Source organism: Culex quinquefasciatus, chromosome 2, assembly GCF_015732765.1.
Source record: "Culex quinquefasciatus strain JHB chromosome 2, VPISU_Cqui_1.0_pri_paternal, whole genome shotgun sequence".
NCBI classification, from domain to species: Eukaryota; Metazoa; Arthropoda; class Insecta; order Diptera; family Culicidae; genus Culex; species Culex quinquefasciatus.
Window position 1 is genome coordinate 101848611 of NC_051862.1, and position 18247 is coordinate 101866857.

The following is an 18247-nucleotide window of genomic DNA, read 5'->3' on the forward strand; positions in this document are numbered from 1 at the left end:
ACACTGTTGTATGACGGGTTTTGAACCTATCTATAATTTTAGTATCATATACTCTAAGGGGTGTAACATGGGGTCAATTTTCAAACCATTGGCACTTAAAAAATTCCACCATATTTTGGGAAAATGTTAGTAACATAAGAACATATTTAAATTGTTTTCGTTATTACGAAATTACGAGAGGTGTATCGTTTTTTACCCATAGTCATTCCGTCTGACGGTACTTATAAAAGGAAATAAGATCTTTCTGAAGTTTCAAAAAAGAGAAATCAAAAAAAGATAGATGTGAGCGTAACATGGAGTGACACTTTTTCAGCTATCATGGTTGACTTAACAGCAGCTGGACAAAAAAATGAACTCGATGTTTCACTTTCAACTTCGCGATATAGAAATTATTCGTTAATTTGAATCGAACAATACGGTTTAGCACTTGTTCGGAAATCGTCGAACAATGGGTTTAACAGTTGTCTTACGTTCGATTTGAAACCAATTAGCAATAGAATTAGATAATTACATTTTGAAATGGGGATCGGTTGTGTAAAGCACTCTAAATTTCTCAGCAGATTTGAGGGATTCAATACAGACAAAATATTTTACTAAGGTTAAAATAGGATTTCGTTTCGCAATAATTTTCTTCTTGTTTATTCATCATTTTCCGTCACTCAAAGGATATGCATGCGCTTTATTTGAGTTAATTTTGAAAAAAGAAAATGTTAAAGCAAGCAAAAGAGTTAGAGATGGCACGTATCATATCCGCTTCTTGCGTTTTTAATTGTTATCCTCACTTTAATATCGCACAGGGGAAAAAATGGCATCAGGGTTCATTCCAGAAACTACGTGGCTAAATTATGGGGACGTTCTCTCATTTTGCGTTCTCTTTTCATACATCTTTGGCTCCCTGAAAAACTGGTAACACATTTTAAATGGAATTGAAAATGGGTGATTCACATTTTTTAACTCTTTAAAACTACTTTTTAAGTTTAAAGCATCTAACCCTACCTACTCGAAAAAATTGTTTCGATAGTCTTCACATTAACATGATATTGTGGATTTAGCTCGTAGCTGAATTTTCTGGCATCTTCTCACGGTCATTGGAAACGGTCGTGGATAGACCTAGGGGTTCCCAGTTGGAGTGAAAAAATTCAATATTCTAGATTAAATATTCAAAACAACCTATCCCTCATGGGTTTCCTATGCAAATAGGGCCTTTTGAAAATTTAATCGAGAATTTATAGAAATATTATGGATTAAAATTTAGCTTTTTTATCACTTTTCCGACATCAGGAATAATTGTTTAAACATGCTCGCAATTTTTTTATTAGGTCGGAAAAAAATATTTTTCTTAAACTTTCATTTGTAATCACATGATCACCCCTAATTCTGGCTCGATGCCGCCATCATGCGACCGCGTGCTCCGTTTGTTTGCCAACAAAGCTGCAGCTGGATGGTGAGACGAAGTGAGGGGGGGAGAGATTTTGACATTTTTATGCCCGCATCTGGCCCGCCGCCTATTTCGTCGGTCGTTGAGTCGCCGGTCGTTTCCAGCGACCGAGTCCAGCTAGGAACTGATCGTACAATAATTTGAAACAAATCAGAATAGAAAACCTGTGCCATGTAGAGTCGGATTGATACTATCTGGGCATAGAGTTATCTACGTGCGCATGTATTGCGTGTACGTACACGAAAAAGATTGAGGTTAAATTTTGTACCCGCCAGCAAAACAAATGGGGTGCTAGTGTGCGTGAGCTCGGGCTTAGATAACTCTATGGCTTTCTACCTAAGGTACTCGCGATTGAGTGTGTAGTAGTGCGGTTGTTAAAATCGTTATCTCTGTCCAAATCCGGGTTTTCTCGGGGCTACCCCCTGAAATCAAAGATTAACCCATCACTAGGCAAAATTCCAAAATTGAGCTCATTCTGACCATGGGAACCCCTCCCTCTAATCGCTTTCTAATGTATGGAGCAATGCAACTGTTTCAGTTTTTAACCTGTGGAGGGCGCTATAGTTGTCCAATCTTTATCAATTCTCAGATGTAGGACCTTAATTTAATTTAGAACAACTTTCCCGAAGACACCATATTTTTAGGATTTTTTGCTGAAAAGTTATGATTAACCGCGGTAAATTTTCTTGAAATATTTCGAACTGTCCACCAAAGCATTCACCACGTAACCAGGGGGATGCTAAAGGCCGCCATCTTGGGTGATTAAGATTGATAACGCGCGCAAACTGCGCACAGTGAAAACAAAAATATTTCTTTTATTAATAATTCAATTTTTGTTATAAGAATTACTGTAGTAAAAGTCAAATTACACAGTAAAGCAGTTCTCTCAGATTTCGGTCATTCGATTTTTTTTTGTATTTTTTAATCCGACTGAAACTTTATTAACTTTCCATACAAATTTGGCAGCTGTCCATACAAAAATGATATGTGAAAATGCAAAAATCTGTATCTTTTGAAGGAATTTTTTGATCGATTTGGTGTCTTTTTTTGAAAGTTGTAGGTCTACACTGAAAAAATATAATACACGGTAAAAATTTTTTTTTGTGATTTTTTATTTAACTTTTTGTCACTAAAACTTGATTTGCAAAAAAACACTTTATTTTTTTTGACATTAAATGCCAACTTTTCAGAAATTTCCAGGTTGTGCAAAAAATCTTTGACCGAGTTATGAATTTTTGAATCTATACTGATGTTTTCGAAAAAACGAAATATTGGTCGCAAGTTTTTTTTTTTTATAAAAAAATCACCTCACAAATATACACTAACTTTTAAACCTACATTGCGGTAAAATTTTACATAAAAACAATAATTACTTTATTTCCATTTTATATCTGCAGTTTTTGTACTTTTTTTTACAGTGCGCAGTTGCTTTGTTTTGGTTCCGTAATAAACAGCTGTTCTTTTGTGCTGGCGCCGAAGTTGACAGTTCCCTTTTGTTCTAGTGCCGAAGTTGACAGCTTGTGTTGGCTACGGGCGAGCTGCCTGTAGTGAGATATAGATGTCGCCCCCTGGGCTTAACCGATTTGAACCGTTTTGATTTCATTCGACCCGTCTTTGGGTCTCACAAGACCCTAGTTAATATTATGAAGTTTAGAAAAGTACTTCAAAAGTTATGCTAAAAAACGATTTTAGCTAAACTTCGGAAGATTGTAAAAAGGGTGGTTTTTGTAAGAAAACCCGTAATGCTACACTTTGTTAAAAACCGGATCTCAAATATTTTGATGAAAAAGATGTCCGGATCTATCATGCGACCCATCGTTGGATAGGTAATTAAATGACAACCCTATCAAAAGTTATAAGTACTTTAGTGTTTTAATACACTTTTTTGAGGTCGGATCTCAGATGTTTTGTAAAATATAAGTGTTAATTATACACTTTTTTGAGGCTGTGTAGTGTATTCACATTATGAATACGAGGAAGGGACCAACCACTTAAAGGTGGAAAACTGCGCCAGCTCCTGTTACCTGTTACTATGCAAAAAAACGAAACTATTGGCACTACGCCCCCCGGGGCATGGCCTTCCTCTAACGTGGGATTTCTGCTCCAGCGCCTCTGACGAGACAGGAGAAACCGGGACCGACGTTTTACTTCACCATCCGATAGAAGCTCAGTGGATAAGGCGGGAATCGAACCCGCGTCTCATAGCATCATCGGGATCGGCAGCCGAAGCCGCTACCCCTGCGCCACGAGACCCACAGGTTACTATGCTGTTACGTCCAATCAAGCTCATATTTGGGATTTTGGCTCAGTATGCCCACCGGAGCAAGTCCCTGAATGGTCACCAAAAAACTTTTTTTTTTGCATCCTACTGGGTACCCTCTACGTGAATTAACAAACAAGTTCTTTTAACAGATGACTTTTTTAGAGTGTATCCATATCTGGCTTGCAGTAATGCACGGGTTGTAGGCACCGATATTCGCATTTCCGATTTAGTTTGTATCCATCGTGGGATTCGAACCGGCGACCTCTAGATTGTACAGTAAGCGATACTGTACATCGAAATTTCACTATTCATAACAATATTTTAAACGTGTTCAAATAAGGTTCTACACGGATAGAAACCTGTAAGACTGTCTGCAGCGCGAAGTTTTATAATTGTTTCAAATTACGAGCAGTTTTAAATTTTTAGAACTGGCGGAAATGAAACTAAAACACGGTGCTCGCAACGCGCTGATCTAAATGTTGTTTCAAAAAAATGCTTTTCATTGTGTGCGTATGATTATCAACACAGCATCATAGTGTGTGTGTAAGAATACGTGGATATCTTTATATATCTGATTTTTTTTGAAACTGAGTTCTATTCCAGTTCCAAACCGTCTCACGTTTGAAACAAACTCGTCGAGCAGTTTTATTCCGGTTTCAAAATACTGCTCGAAAAATAAAACTGCAACTCCGCGTTGCGCGTGGTCTGTTTCAGTTCTATTTGAAAAATGAAACAGCTAGAACAAAGTAGAGCCGCGTTGCAACCAGTCTAATCGCGCTCACGATTAGATACGCACACAATTAAAAGCATTTTTTTTGAAACAAAATTTAGATCAGCGCGTTGCGAGCACCGTGTTCTAGTTCCATTTCCGCCAGTTCTAAAAATTTAAAACTGCTCGCAATTTGAAACAATTATAAAACTTCGCGTTGCAACCAGTCTAAGCTAATCCGGTTACTCTATGTTGTTAAAATTAAAAACATTGAAATGTTTCCAAAATCGTCAACATGTTTTTTTCGATTTCGCTGTAACTGTTTTCTAAATCGACAACATTGAACACAAAAACATTTCAAACATTTCTGCCAAGGGCTGTATGGATATTTTAAAAGAACACGCAGAAATGTTTTTTTGTAGAATCAGGCTGTACGAGGTTTGATTCAACAAAATTTGTGTTGAATATAATCAACGCCGATTTTGCGTTGAAACAAACCTTGATTTTCTCATTTCCACAAATATCTTTTGTTGTTTTGAAAATGTTGTTTTGACGTATAGGGTTGATTCAACAAAAATCTTGATTTACAAATCAACAAAACTACAATGAAACCAGTAGTTAAACCCTTAGAAGAGTTCGTTGTTAATCGTTCTTCTGAAACTTTTTCAGAAGAACAGTTAACTTTACTCAACAAAGGTCTTAAGTACGCGGTATCATCAAAACCAAACCTGGAAAACATTGTTATCGACATCGAAACTGTTATCAATGCTAACAGCATCGACGAAAAACAGACAAAACCTCCCCCGCTCCTTCCAGCACAAATCAACAGCGTCAGGATGACGGTATCTAAATTAATACGAGAAGCAACAACAAAACACCATGGACCACACAACAACAAAACACCATGGACCACACATGGACCGGGACGAATACGACAAGGAACTTCTTGAGAAACTCGGAAACAGGAAAAATATTCACTACAACGAGGATACACGCTAATCGATATGGTCAAAAAAGTAGAGAACACCATCAAAGAATGTGCAGGCCTTTTGAAATCGGTTGGGAAAACTGCAAAATCGTTGAGAGTACCGAACCCAACTCTACCAAGGATTAAAGCACTACCTAAAGTGGCTTGTCGAGGAATTCAAGAGTATGCCGAAACCCTTCCCGAGCCGTTCGATCATCAGTTCGCAGGTGTTCACAAAGGAGCTCTTAGAGTCGGGACCGATAGCTGAGGATGAAATAATGGTTTCCTTCGACGTAACAGCACTGTTCCCAAGCATACCAGTAAAAACGCAATAGGAACTCTACGGGATTGGCTGCAATCACAATACGAGGGAGAACTATGGAGACAAAAAACGATCCAGTATATAACATTCGTCAAATTATGCATGGAACAGAGCTACTTCCAGTTCAGGGATTGCATCTACCAACAGAGGATGGGAGCATCGATGGGTAACCCACTGTCACCGTTCATGAGCGATGTTTATATGGCAGCTTTGGAACACGAATTACAAACCAAAAACCTACTACCAGAACGTTGGTGGAGATACGTAGATGACATCTTCTGCATCATCAAAAGGGACTCACTAACAACGGTACTGGACACCATAAACAGTGCACGCAGGAGCATCAAGTTCACTTACGAAATGGAAGTCGAAGGAAAGTTACCTTTCTTAGACATCCTGATCCTAAGAGAGCCAGGTTCCCCATCTTCGTTTTCTTTCGAGATCTACAGGAAGCCAACAAACACCAGAAGAACAATCCCAGCCACGTCAAACCATTCATTCCAACATAAGATGGCAGCATATCATTATTTTATACATAGGATGACAACTTTACCCCTCAGCGAAGCAGGAAAACAGAAAGAATTGGAGTACATATTTGAAACAGCGGAAATCAACGGTTACAGCAGAACAACTATCCAAGCAATCATCGATAAGAAGGAAAGAAAACTGCACAGAACTTCACTCACAACCCTTACGCCATCAGTAGAGCCACTGCGAAGAGCAGCAGTAGAATTCGACTACAGGATAACACGCCCATTACGACAAAAACTGGCTAAATTTGGCATCGATTTAGTGTTCAGCAGTAGAAACAGCCAGTTGGAATCCATCTTAGGTTCAACGAAAGACCCCATACCGACTTTAGGCAAACCCGGCATCTACGAGGTATCCTGCGGCCACTGTGATATGAGCTACATTGGACAAACTAAGAGATTGCTGCAAACCAGGTTGGATGAACATATACACACATATGTCAAAATTGCCATGGAGGAAAAACGGAAAGGATTTGTCCCCCATTTCAAGTCAGCAATAACCGAACACATCATCGAGGAAAAACATAACATCACAACTAGCGACGCGGTCATCTTAAGACACATCACTAACCCATCGAAGCTGGCTGTCGCTGAAAGTTTGGAAATCTTCAAGGCAGGCAACAAACGTTTACTCAACAAGGATTCAGGTAATGGCTCAACGTGGCTGTTTAAGCTGTTACCTATACAGGCACAAAAGAAGAACGAGGAGGTAGTACCTACAGTAACTACAAATATGGATACACCAGCGATGAACCTTCAGTCGAGAACAGAACACTGATGAAGTCTGCAAGTAGTAGACGAAATACGTATCTGTCAAGATATTAAAAATATATAGCGGAATTAAAAGGAACAACTCGTCTCTTTGTGGCAACACAAAACTTTGTGGTACGCAAATCGTAGCCACGAAGGAATCCGTCCGATAACCGTCCCACGGGTTTGTTAATTAGCAAACGGGTTATGCGCCACCTCCGTAGAGGACCGACTTGCCTGGTTTATGCCCGACTAGGCCCAGCCGCAATCGCTGCGACGGGAAAAGACCCCAGGCTGAGATTCCCAAGCAGCCTTGCACCTGGAGTAAAACAACAGTAACAAAAACGTGGAGACGTCGAATGCGAAGCGAGGGACCTCTAGACCCGTGCAACTAATCTGGCGAGAGAGACATTTCGTTCACCAAAATAACTACGCTAACAACGTCTTGGGGGAGGTGAAAAACGAGATATATTGCATGCTAAATGTGGTTTTTAATTGTACATTTTTAACCTTGGTTTAAGTTACATGTCTGTAGTGTCCTACGTGTTCATTTCCTCTTCTCTTCTTGGTTCTCTCTCTCTCTCTCTCTACTAACTATCTGTGTGCGGATTTGTTCTGGGGCTTAGTTACGTTAGCCCGGAGGTCACAGGTGTAACGGTGACCAACGGAACTAGGCTCGGGAAAGGGCAACGAGCCTTAGAAAATGTGTGTGTGTGTTTTTGGCAACTCGGACGACGTCTACGAGTGCGTACGCATGTGGTTTTTACGTAATAGGTGAGTACGACCGGTTTCGTTGATTGGCTTACGCGTCGCTAGTGCACCGCGCGGTGCGATATTCTTCTGGAGCAGATGAAAGGCGCGCGATCTTAAGAGGGCGGCCTGGTTGAAATCGGGCTTGGCCGGCTGGCCGGCCTGGTGGACGGGTCGCCTCCTTCGGGAACCTGGACGGTGCGTGACCACGTGGACCGGGGTCTACGGTCTGGTGAACTCCTGCGGCGAATCTGGATCAGCGGCTGGACAGGAACGGCTGGCGCGATGGATGGCTCTCCCTGGAGCCACGTGTAGCGTGTGGTCTCCCTTCCGGATCCCACTGGGCCTTCCGGGGCTCGATCGCTGAGACCGCGGGGTCAGCAGGGCGGCTAAGGCTTTTGGTGGCGGTGTGGCGAGCACGAGCTGGTAGGAGGCGGTTGGTTCCGACTCTAGAACAGAACGCCGTCGTCGGCTGTATGGCGACGATTAACACACATCACACATCAACACACACACTAGGTACTTTACCTTTTTATTCCTCTTCGCACACAGAATCGGACCGCACAAACTACTAGCTAAGCTAAGGTTGGACACTACAGGAAAGAACAAAGATTAACTACACAAATCTACAGATCACTCGTTTCACTCGAGTTACCGTCGCTAAACACACCGGGGGGGCTAGATTACTGGATCGGCGCTGCTGCCTCTTCCGCGACTCAGGACCAAGTGGACGAGTATAAATTGTACTTTCCTCAGAAAGCGTCATTAGGGAAAGGTTGAACGGAAGTACGTAATTTCGTGAGAAATTTCGTAGTTTCGAGTAACGAATTTACCCGAACAGATTTTGGGAATATTACTGAAGGCATCTCGTTCCCTCTTACATATTTGTCATCTGGCTTTCCTGTTCTAATTCATTCCAGGCTTTCCGAGAGGGCTTGATCGTGCAAGTTCTCTCGGCAGGTTTAACCCAGCAAGTCTTCCCATACGTGGTGGTGCAAGTTGTGCTTTCTCCAGGACTATTTGGCTTATCGGACGGATTGGCGGGGGTGTGAGGAAGTGAGGTGTAGCACTGTTCTACTAAAGCTTGCCATGTGCTAGCTTCGACACAAACCCTTGATTGAGTTGGACTTGTTTATATTAAATTATTATAGCTAAATGAAAAACAACTAAACGAATAGAGTGACCATGTTACAACTTTTTGTTGATTCAAATATGCCTTATTTTTCTGCGTGAATGTGGATGACACCAGAGAATAATGGAGATGATATTCGATGGAAAAATGTCATTAATTTCGATAAATTTTGATAAAAAAAACCATTTTCATTGCAAAAATTTAAATTAAAAAATGGGTTTTGTGAAAGTTCTCATTGCTCCCATTTCTTTTTGAGTGTTTTGACATTTTAAATCCCTTTAAATTTATCTAAATCCCTTTAACAACTCAACCAACCAAGCTACGTTTTTGCCTGACAGGTAGACTTTCAGGTAATCTAAATTACCCCACAAGCCATGTCCAAATTACTCGCATAGCATGTTCTATCAAAAATTGCAATTTTTGATGATAAAAATGGAAAAATGCATATTATTTATACGTACATACATATCTCAGACATTGTCAAACCAATCACCTTAAGCAAAAAATGTCCACTTTGTTGCCATATAATGCCTTGCAAAACCTTATTTCCTAACCCTCAAATGTTAGAACTTAAGGCAGTGCGAACCGGCCTTTGGAAACGTTTACATATATTATACTGTTGCATACGGGTCATTCCATCGCAACCATCTCAACTGTGCACGAAAAAAGTGCAAATGTGAAAACTACCCTCTCCGATCCTGCTCAAATTTGGCAAGGCTGTTGATAACAAGTTTGGCAAGGCTGTTCCTACTGTTTGCGGAATACCTACGGCCGACCCCTCGGTGCGCGGCCGGTCTGTCAACGCGAGCGTCGTTAGCGTCGTTGCGTGCTAGTTTTTGCCGTTGCAGTGGGTCATAAACAAACACAACAATAAACGTCAGTGAGGAAGGAGATTTGAAAAGAGAACGACGTGTTTCATTGAATCGTACGCGATCCTAATTCGCCGGAAAGTCTTTCTTCCATCGTGCGCCACTGTTTCGAAATCGGAACCCGGCCAATTTCGATACAGTCCATTAACATTGGTCCTTTGCGGCACGGATATGGATCCAGAGCGGTTGAAGTCCCTCACCAACAAGCGAGACGTCATCCTCGCGAACGTGTAGTGGGAATTGTCCGTCGCGCAAGCCATCAAAACCCGTAATCCGTCCCTCGGTGAAGTGACGGAACGGCGGGACAAGTTGACCGATCTCTCTCGGTGTTTTGAAGGTATTCAGACCGAGATCGAGGAGTCCACGCCGAACCTGGAGGAGGTGGTCACGGTGTTCAACCACCGAATCCTGTTCGAGGAGGCGTACTTCCAGATCAAGGACCTTTACACGGAGTACTTGGACCAACATGTGGAGGAGCCAGAAGCCAGATCGGAAAACCTGCAGGACAACGATTAGCGGGACGCCGTCAGGGCGCTCCTGGAATCGCAGCAACAGATGCTTCTCGCGCAGTGCCAGAAAGCGACTCCGCAATCGTTGGCGCTAGCGGTGGGGAGCCAGGTATCGAACTCGGTACCACAAAACGTCGTCAAGCTTCCACAGATCGACATCCCAAAGTTCACCGGGGAGCGTAAACATTGGCGCTCATTCAAGGACCTCTTCGAGTGCACGATCCACAACCGGACCGACCTGCGGGATTCGGTTAAGATGCAGTACTTGTTTTCATACCTGGATGGGAAAGCGAAGGGGAAGGTTGACTCGTTTTCGATTAACGAGGACAACTACCGCGAGGCGTGGGATGCACTCGTGACGTTTTACGACAAGAAGAAATACACGGTGTTTGCCCTCGTCCGGGAGTTTGTTGACCAGCAACAAGTCACGAGCTCGAAAGGGTTGAAAAAACTCGTGGCAACATCCGATGACGTCGTTCGCCAGCTGAAGGCACTGGGAAGGGAGTACGAGTCACGGGACCCGTGGCTCATTCATTTGCTGCTTGAGAAGCTGGACCGATCATCAACGTCGAGAACCCAACTTTTGCCGCGTTTTTGGAGTTTTTGCGATGCGATGCTTTGGAAACATGTTTGGCCTTCAGCAAGAAACCGGCCTCCGATTTGACAAAGAAGGGGATGCATGTTCTGCACACAAGCGCTGTTGCGAGCTGTGCGAAGTGCAGCGAGGGTCATCCGACGTACCACTGCGAGCAGTTCAAGGCCATGGACGTGGATGGACGGCGAGAACTAGTACTTTCTCAAAAGCTGTGCTTCAACTGCCTTAAGCCGTCTCACACAGCGAGCAAGTGCCTTTCGAAGTCAACGTGCCACAAACCCGATTGCAACCAACGGCACCACACGACGCTGTGCTATCAGCAGCAGCTTCAAGACTATGAACCGGAAGAGAAGGACCACGACTTAAGTCCACAACTTCCGGAGGAGACGGAAGAGGTCTGGTCGTTCTCAGCGAACGCAGCCCAAACGAAGGCGAACAAGCACGGCCCGTCGACGGCAGCACTGTTGCCTATGGTGGTCGTCAACCTGCAGGAAAAGGACGGCAAGTTGCACCAGGTGCGATGCCTCGTCGACAGTGGATTCCAAGCATCCTTGATCACGGAGGCATGTGTCAAGCGCATTGGATTGAAGCGCACGAAGGTCTCTCTGGAAGTATGTGGAGTAAACGGGGAAGTTGTCGGCAACACGGCCGGCGCAGTCACGCTGGTGATGTCTTCGCGTTTCAACGGAGAAGCCAAGCTCACCACGCAAGCCTACGTGTTGGGAAGGCTGACGGCAACCCTGCCAAACCAGCGCTTCAGCGTAGCAGATCTGCCCTTCCTGGAGGGGCTGGAACTAGCGGATCCGAACTTCAACAGTCCAAGCGAGATGGATGTGATTCTCGGAGCAGATGTCTTCTTGTCCATCCTGCGAGCCGGGCAGATCCAGAATCAACAAGGAATCCCCGTGGCACAGCGTTCTATCTTCGGTTGGATGATGGCGGGTAAGATCACGAATCCGTGTCGGATAAGTACTCACATCGTGGTTCTCAACGAGAGGACTCCCACAATCACGACGCCACATCAGAACCAAGACGGATCAATTACGAAGCGACTGGTGAACAAGAAGAACAAGAAGCGTTCCATTGCAATCGCCACCATGCACCCGTTCCAGGACGGCGACGCAAGCAAGGAGGACATCAAGCCAGGGAAACTGGTTAAGAGTAACAGCACACCACCAACAGCCTGGGAACTGGCCCGGGTCGTAGCAGTTCATGCGGATCGAGCAGGGCTGGTTCGGGACGTGACGCTGCGTCGAGGAATGTTCGAGTACCTGTGCTCGGCTCAGAAGATCTGTCCGCTTCTAAATTGAGATGCTGTCTCAATGGCGGGGAGAATGTTTGCGGAATACCTACAGCCGACCCCTCGGCGCGCGGCCGGTCTGTCAACGCGAGCGTCGTTAGCGTCGTTGCGTGCTAGTTTTTGCCGTTGCAGTGGGTCATAAACAAACACAACAATAAACGTCAGTGAGGAAGGAGATTTGAAAAGAGAACGACGTGTTTCATTGAATCGTGCGCGATCCTAATCCGCCGGAAAGTCTTTCTTCCATCGTGCGCCACTGTTCCGACATCGGAACCCGGCCAATTTCGATACAGTCCATTAACACCTACAGTGTTATACAGTTAATTTTGGCCCAATTTGACAAACATAATTTATGATGAATTATTATTTCAATAAATGACCAGGCAGCAGTTATTGATCAACCCGCCTGTGTGTTTCTAGCAGATGCGGCGAATGAAGCTGATGTAAGTAATCCCAAAAATTCAAAACTTTAAAATTCGATATCTCTGGAACAAAGCATATTCCTTTCTGTCGATAAGTGATTCTTATGTAAAATTGGCCGGGGAATACGATGGTGAAGTTAAATAAAAAATAAGTTGGGGTGTTTTGAGATACGGCCGTTTTATGTTTTCAATTGCGCAATACAGGTAGAAATAATAAATTAATTTAAAAATTTGATCACGGAAATGCGCCCAATTTCCTTCAAAATTGAGACTAAGACCAACCTTCTAAGATTTGTGGTTCCTCCTGTGGGCTTCAGATGGAATGATCCATAGAGTTATCTAAGCCCGAGCTCACGCACACTAGCACCCCATTTGTTTTGCTGGCGGGTACAAAATTTAACCTCAATCTTTTTCGTGTACGTACACGCAATACATGCGCACGTAGATAACTCTATACGCAAGATATGGACGTCCCTCGTCAGCTCGACTCACTGGTGGTAGTGAAGCTACCGCGCAGTCGATGTCACAAGGGCTGAACATCAACCAGAACAAGCTCAGCCGCCATCGCGCGCAGCCAGCGCGTTTGGCTCGACCGATTTTAACTTGTTGTTTCGTCTTGTAATTAGTGAAACAAATAAGGCTTTCTAGTCATAAATTTACCAATACATTCAAAGTATGTTTACATGACAGCTGGACGTTTGTTTGCATCAGGTTTCCTATCTCTTTCTAGCAAAAGTTTTTTGTCAGGCGACTTCTAGCTGTTTTTTTTGACTGACTGCCCGATATGTCAGCAACATACTTCGCATGGCTGTGACAGCTACACCCTGGTAACATTTTAGGTTTTAAGTAGGCCATAAAAGCCTATTGAGGCCGTATGAGGGTTTCCAGAACCATGATAAAACCTGTAAGTTTAAAAATGTTACTAGGGCAGCTCGAGCATTGTTTGCATCAGGACACTGTGACGAGGAGTTCGTCATTTTTGAGTTGAATTATATTTTTTTCACTTGGCCTAGAAAGCCTAGAAAGCCTAGGTACGCAGAAAAAAAATGGAAGGTTGAAAATTTGGATGGTTGAATATTACCTCTTTTTTGTGTAATATTACTTAAAAAATGTGTAAAAATGTGAACCTGATAAATATTCATCAAAAACTGATGAAAATTCATCATTTTCAGAGATAAAATTTTTAATTTTTTGACACAAAATCTGTCATCATTTCCTACTACTATCATTTTTTTCTGTGTAGTTTAAATGTGTAAATATTGTCTTTGTGTTTCGACCATCACCACATCGTTCACCCAAGTCAAGGACACAAGATATACCAAAACTACTGAACCTATTCCAACTTTTTTGGCTTGTCCATAATCCTAGGCCATTACTAAGACTAGCCTTATCACTTAAACTGCCATTTTAAACACCCAAAGGAAAAATATATCTCAAAATCTGCAACAGTGGATTTGCTGCAGAAAATGTCACTTTTTATTTTATTCTCAATAATCCTCAACAATACCTACAACTTTGCCGAAGACACCAAATTGATCAGAAAATTCACTAAAAAGTTACAGCTGTTTGAATATTTACAAACCATTTTTGTATGGACAGTAGGGTGCCCAGAATATGGGACTTTTTTCCAAAACCTCGCTCCACAAGCTGAATATTGTTCCTTGACCTATTTTAGGACTCTGGGCCAAATATGAGCAATAAAAGTCATCATTTACCCATTGATACTCGGAGATGAAGTTTGTATGGAAAAAAATCGAAAAAATGTATCGAAACCCCAAGTTTCTTACGGTTTGGTCTGCACGGTGCGCTACTTCCATCCTAATATTCCCAAAAGTGAGATTCTTATTGAAAATTTAATGCTCTACAACTTTGTAGAACATACCAAAGCTGTTAAACTCGATCCTAAAAAGTTATTAGCGATTTAAAAAAGTCATTTTTGTATGAAAAACATTTTTTTCGCCAATTTTAGGCTCGGGTATCAATGGGTTAATCTCATCCAATTTCGCTCAAAATTTACACAGCTGCTATAGCCCAAAAAAGCGTTTTCCGCTTGTGGGGCAGGGGGTCATTTTTTCTGGGCACCCTAATGGACAGCTGCCAAAATTGTATGGGTGAACCAATGACACAAAATAGCTTATTTGGTAATAGGGAAAGCCCCCACAAAGTTTGAGCCAAATCACAAAATACAAATAAAATCAATTTCCGGTTTTGGTAGAGACTTGCTCAAATGCGTTTTCTCAGCTTGCTGTTTTTGCATATAGGACATTTATGCGAACATGGACAGTACACTATTTCATTCATTTGAGATGTTAAAATCTGTCATTTATTAGAACTGACATCTGCAAAATTATTCAATTCTGGTAAGATCTTGCAAAGTGTCACTAAAAATTAATGTTAAGTAGCTAAAGTTGTAGGTTTGATTTCGATGCCCTTAATGGCCGATCAACAATCAACTTATTTTAGAAAGTTGATAGATACCACTTAAGTATTTTCTCAATAAACTCCTTCCCGCACACACAGCAAAAAATCCGATAGTAAAATCGCATGCAAATGCATGCACATCACCTTCGTCAAAATAAACACTTAATATTACACACTGCATGTACAATTTTTGCAAACACAAAAAAAAAGTTGCAATCGATGAGATTCAAACCCAGCACCAACAGTAAGGACTGGCGCCTTAGCCCACTCGGCCATCAGACCAACGGAAGGCTGTAAGGATAAACGTATATTTGAGCTTGACATTTCGGTCAAGTACGTTTCCCATACTGATGGGCTACATATTTCAGGGTGTAAAATCACATAAAATTGCAAAAAATAATGCAATATTTATTTTACACCCAGGTATTTTACACGCAGCTGGATTACTACTTTTTTAGCTGTGCAGGACAAAATCAACAATGCTAATAACTGACTTGGCCAAACTGGAGAAAATTTCAAATAAAAATGAAATGAGTTAAAAATGTTCTTCAGAAAAAAAACTCTGCTAGTAAAATGATCTTAGTGACGTATCCTGCCGTTCTACGCATAATTTTCCCATGTTCAAAAAAGAACAACTGAGCAAAACGCGATTGAAATTTTTCGAACGTTTTTTGTGTTTCTACGCATAATTGTCCCGTGGGTCCACATTAGCCCTATATGTCCCCAATCGCCCCAGTTAGCATTTAATTGCTTTTATTAGTAATCCTCTTGCTATACAACAGACAAACAAGACACAATGCTTCGTAAAATTTATGATCCCGCGATAGAAAGTTCTCGGTGGGACAATTATGCGTAGAAGTGTAACGATGGAACAAACAGTCTTGGTGTTGTTTTTCATGATTTTCGGAACAAAGTACTAGATTTTATGTGTTTTTCTTAAAGCAGTGTTTCTCAACCAGTGAAAAATCCCCCCCTGAAGGGATTTTAGCCATTCTGGGGAGGGGGGTGGGGGGGGTGAATCCAAGGGGGAATTGGTCGAAAAAGGTTGAGAACCGCTGCCTTAGAGTAAACTTAAAAATGCTTAAAAGTCAGAATCATCAGAAAATGACATGGGACAATGATGTGGGCGTTAACGTCGATTTAAGTTTTTGATCCTAGTCGGATCAGTGAAATTTGGATCAACGAAATATAAACCGACGCTTTATGCATGGTGTTTATCAACAAGAACTTGTTGGAAAGTGCTGTTCAATAGTGATATCGAGTTCAAAACAGATCCAACACTGTCGTTAACAGTCACCGCCAAATCAGCGATCTTCCCATTTTTCAAATCCTAATGTGTACGAGTTTTTGGGTACCTAGATGTATGTACCAAGTCTAGACTTGAACGAAATAAAAGAAAGAAACCCGCAAAGAGAAGTGGTGCTGGCCATGTAATTTCTGGACAATCCCTTACTAATCAGTCAATATAAATCAACCCCATCGTGACGCTAAAGAGTACAATGACCTAAGCAACTCTAATGCTCTGGTGTCCGAATGACGGTTTGAATTTTTGATACTAGACTCAGCAACGTAATTAAAAGCGCTTCCTAATTGTTTTGGGATCCTAGAACTAGTTGAAACATTTAAGGCTTGCAAGTCTCTTTCATCTGGTTGAACTGGGGTCGTTGATGGCATCTCAGTTGGGGTAGGTGCAATGGTTGTTGTTTCGTGTTCTATCGTTGTTGTTGGAGTATCTGTAGTTGTAAACAGCTCCGGCTGCTCACTAAATGCCAGTGTTGTCGTTTCGGTCTCGCCACTGTTTGATCGAAGTTCATTGAATTTGGTGTATGTTTCGATTGATAGATCCATGATGGTTGAATTGGTATCCTCGTAGCCAGTGGTTGTAGTTTCAAGTACTCCCCTACTTTCGAGTTCCAAGCCAGCGGTAACACCTGTAAGTCTCTCAAATGGCTTATTTGAATAAGTCACAATTGGAGTGGAAAAGGTTGTTATTGATTTTCCAACATCAGTGTTTCTGAATTTTGACGATACTATTCGAACTTCGCTGCTATCATCTTCTTTGCTATCGATATTTATCAACGCATTAAGTAGTAGTTTTCTCGATTCTTCAGCTGTTTTGTAATAATTGTCATCACACGTTTGGATTAACAAAAGAATAAGTCGTCGAACCGATTTGTTAGTATCGGCGGTCTTCATAACGTGCATTAGATGATCTGCCTCTTCGTCATTAAGTTTTCCAAAAATTTGGTTTGCTTTCATCTGCATTGTATCAAGCACTTCTTTCTCGCTATATTCATCGTTGTTGGATTGTGTTACTGTTCTACTTTTACCAGTGCGACTTCTGATTGATTTAACGGTCGTTGTGTTTGGATCATATTCCGAAGGTGTTGTGGGTTTAATATAGGAATTCGTTGCTTTAGTTTCCTTTCTGGGAAGATATTTTTTCGCATTTGATATTGTAGTTGCTTTGACCTCGTCTGAGTTCATAAGACCATCGTTTATTGTCAAAGGATCAAGGAACACAGTATATGATATTGTGGTTTTCGATGAGGAAGCCTCAGTTGTCACATTATTTTCTAGTGGGATCTGTTTCGTTATATAGTACCCTTTCTTATTGCTTTGGTGTTTGTTGTTGACATCAGAACTCTCTTTATTTGTTTCCGAAATTTTACTTTTAGACATCAGAGATTTTTTAAAGTTGACGTATCCTTGATTTTGGCTTGCAACAAGAGATTGGCTTTGAGCTCTTTGTAGCTGTTCATCTTCTTCAAGTAAGTCATCATGATCGTGCAATAAATCTGTATTCGCTAAATCGCTGAGTTCATTTTTTGGTGGAAGCAACTCAAAGTAAACGGTAGGAGTAGCCTCAGTGGATGTTGTTGTAAGCTCTGCCGGACGCGTGGCGTATATAGGGGTATTATGACGTACAAAATTGTTACTTTCTGATTTTTCTTCAAAATTTTCAATGTGTCCTGCTCTAAACAGTGGAGGTTTCAGCGTTCCCAGCTCTTCGTTCACTTCGTGAGCAAGTTCATTCTTGAAGTCAACGCTTGTCCTGGAGTTCTGTTTTTGACGCTCTCGATAGGCTGCAGCACTTTTTTCTAAGTTGTTGGTTATATATTGCGACGCTGGGGTTTCCTTAATAAGGGATTTATTTTTTGGCATTTCGGTGGTTACCTCTAATCCAACTGCTGTTGTTTCTCTTTTGACTGTTGATGGTAATGTTACGTCAGAATATTCAAGGACCTCCTTATTCTCCATCATTACGTT